This window comes from Ochotona curzoniae, unplaced genomic scaffold (genome assembly GCF_017591425.1).
Source record: "Ochotona curzoniae isolate NIBS_2020 unplaced genomic scaffold, NIBS_Ocur_1.0 patch75, whole genome shotgun sequence".
Lineage (NCBI taxonomy): Eukaryota > Metazoa > Chordata > Mammalia > Lagomorpha > Ochotonidae > Ochotona > Ochotona curzoniae.
In genome coordinates, this window is record NW_024467056.1 from 248,578 (window position 1) to 252,102 (window position 3,525).

Below are 3,525 nucleotides of genomic sequence, written 5' to 3' on the forward strand. Positions count from 1 at the left end.
GCAGGGAGCAGGATGGGAAGGGGAACAGCCAGGATTAGAACTGGCGCCTATATGGGATCCTGGCGTTCAAAGTGAGGACCTTAACCATTATGCTATTGCCCTGGGACTGCCTTTACTTTATTAAACATTAAATCACAAACGGGAGTTCCCAGTAGAGGAGGACTAAAAGTCACCAAGGGAAAAAGTAGGGACATTCAAGAAGAGTGAGAATCACATGAATAAGATCTTCACAAAATGATTGATTTCCAGGGAGAAACAGGGCATGGTCAACTCAAATTTGGTAATAACATCAGGATGAAGGACCCCAACCTTCTTGATAGTTTGACCCTTGGCAAATATCTCATCACCCAGGGAAAAAGACTGATGCTTTGGTCACACATATTCTCCCTTGTCTTCCCCAGGAGGCACAGCGAGCAGGTGCTAACTACCCGGCCATTTGTGGATGACCTCACATCCAGAGTTTTGTTGTTATAAACAGCACAGAGATGCCTGTAGTTTTCCCATCCACATCTTTGGTAGAATCTTTTATTACAGTGTTAAAAATTTCAAAGAGTTTCAGAGGAAGCGGCATCTTTCACTTTGCTGGTATGATTTCCAGAAGGCCAGGAGGCAGGGTAGTACATGTCACTTGAAATTCAGTGGCTTTAGGATTGCTTATGTGGACTGCGTGTGTTGCAGAGATATCCAAACCAAGTTTATCTGCAATATCTCTTTGGGAGTACAGAGCAAAAGTAGGTGCTGTTTCTGTGAAACCGGCAGCTGCAGTATCATGCCTGGGTTCACTGAGCTCATTAAGAGGAAGTAGATTAGCTCTGCTGTAGGCTTTTGGAAGAGTTATCCGAATCTTGTTATATCCACAAGCAATAGCTGCATCTTCTACAATATCATATGCACAGAAAATGTCAACTCTGGTCACAGGGTTTTCAACCTCAATGTGATTCCTGTCACCTGTGACTTCTGACATTAAATATGCATCCTGCTCAGAATCTTGGCAAGATTTTCTGAAGTTTCTCTGATTCCAACTTTTTGGTTAACCAGGTCAGCTCTCACTATCTCCTTTTGGTAAGTTCTGGAAAGGTATATGATTTTTGATTAGGAAAAACTACCTCAGTTGCTTCAACTGTAAACTGATTCTTGCAATATCCACTGAACATGGTGGCAATAATTTCAAGAACTATTTTGGCCTTAGTCAAGTCAGTTCCTATACATTTAATAAACACATTTTTAGTATATACTATTAATTTGGAATGTTCCCCATTGATTGTTGGAGGCATTGAAAGAACCGCACCATTGCTATCATAGATTGCTGGGTGCAGGGACTTATTTTCAAGGATGTGTAAGTAATGTTTGAGGTGGTTGTCAGTTTTGTATTTGTTCATCAGTCCACAAGCTACATATTCATTAGTCTTGTTGAGAGGCTTGAACTTGATACACAAAGGATGTCATGCAGTGTAGATAAACAGGCCTGTAAAGTGTCCAAATCCTGAGCACCAATAGCAACCAAATGCTCTTTTCTTGCAAATGTTCTGATGCAGCTTCTCTTGAAGTTCAATGAAGCTGTCATACCAATCTTCAGTAAACTTTATATTTCGTAGAACTGCTGCCACCACAAAAAGGCACATTTTAGCTGTCTCCTCTGTGCAAAGTCAATTTTTGGGTTTCTCCTTTAGGCATTACTTGTTTACATACTGGAGCTTTTATCCTTTCTTTGAAGACTTGAGACCCTGAACCAATCCCTCCAGAGACAGGAAATCATATCTAATGGCAGGGATATCAATTTTATAAAGAACAGCATCAGAGGCTCCCTTGTGTTTATGTTTCCTTGCTCTTATTATTTCCTGCTCAGGAATAATTTCATCAATCTCCAGGTCAAATTCAAAACATAGTTCATCAAATTCTTTCTCAGTGTAAGTCTGGCCCAAGGATTGGAAGAACAGATCATGTTTCACGCTGACAGTCGACATGGTGAGTCGGCCCACTGCCTATAGTCTACATTTTTGTTGTTTGTTAAATAGACATATTATGACTATATATATATTATAATTACATGTGAGTGACTCAGAAGACACAATATTACTAAGAAATTAGTATTCAAAACTTGACCTATAGATTCAATGCAATTCTAATACGAATTCAAGTTTTTCACAGAAATTGATGAGTCAGTTCCTAAAGTTTACATGGAAATGGAAAGGATCGAGAGTAGCCAGGACAGTTTTGAAAATATAAAGTTTAAGGACTTATATAAAACACATCTCCAAAAAAGTCCAGAGAAATGTGTGCTATGAAAAAAAATTGTGGTGTTCAAAATTTTTTTATACCCAAATAAAGTTATTAAAAAATGTATTTATTTGAGTAGCAAAGAATTAGAGATAGATAGAGAAGGAGCTGCCATCTGCTGGTCCATCTCCCAAGTGCTAGTAACAGCCAGGGCTGGGTCAGGCTGAAGTTGAAGTCAGAAGCCTAGAAACTGATGTAGGTTTCCCACATAGGTGGCAGGACCCGATTATTCAAGCCACCATCTACTGCCTTCCAGGGTGCGCTTCAGAAGAAAGCTGGAATCTGGGGCAGGATTTGAATCCAGACCTTCCAACGTGGGAGATGAGTATCTCAAGTGACACTGCAGCAGTAAATGCCTGCCTCCCCCAACTGAAAATTTTAAAGAGCAGTTTTAGATTTACAGAAAAGTTGAACAGAAAGTGCAAACATTTCCATAACCCCTCCCTTACCTCCCAGTTTCCCCTGTTCCATTACTAAAGTCTATAGAGTTCATCCTTACTGCACATTTCTAAGCCTGAATGCATTGATACAATATTATAGTATCAGACAGAGTAGTTCCATTACCCTAAAACTCTCCTATGTGCTGTCTACTGTCTCTCTTGCACCTATGACTGTTTTGCTATATCGACAGTTTTTGCCTTTTGTGGAGTGTCATATATTTAGGAGTTCTTAGTCATATATTTAACAGTATGCACTTAGAATGTCTTTTCAGATAGATTTGATTCACTTAGCAATATTTTTAAAAGATTTTTTAAAATTGGAAATGCAGATTTACGGAGAGAAGAGATACGGAGAGAAAGATCTTCCATCTACTGGTTCATTCCCTAAATGGCTGCTATGGCTGGAGCTAAGCCGGTCCAAAGCCAGGAGCTAGAAGCTTCTTCTGGGTCTCCTATGTGGGTGCATGGTCTCAAGGCTTTGGGCCATCCTCAACTGTTTTTCTAGGCCACATGCAGGGAGCTGGATGGGAAATGGAGCAAGAGCAACTGGAGCACAGACTGACAGCCATATGGGATCCTGGTGGAAGCATGGTGTTTATATACTAGGCTATTGCCCCAGGCCCAGAAATAGGTATTTTAAAAAGATTTATTTGAAAGGCAGAGTGAGGGCTTGACACGGTAGCCAGTTGTTAAAGCCTAGCGCCAGGATCCCATATGAGCTCCAGTTGTAATCCTGGCAGCCCTACTTCCCATTCAGCTCCCTGCTGGTGGTCTGGGAAAGCAGTCAGGATGGCCCAAAACCTTGGGA

At 40.7% G+C, this 3,525-nt stretch overlaps 1 pseudogene; it reads right to left on the minus strand.

Annotated features, from left to right (window-relative positions):
• Positions 1-210: 210 nt before the first annotated feature.
• LOC121168198 lies at positions 211-1,964 on the minus strand (annotated as a pseudogene).
• Positions 1,965-3,525: the final 1,561 nt, after the last annotated feature.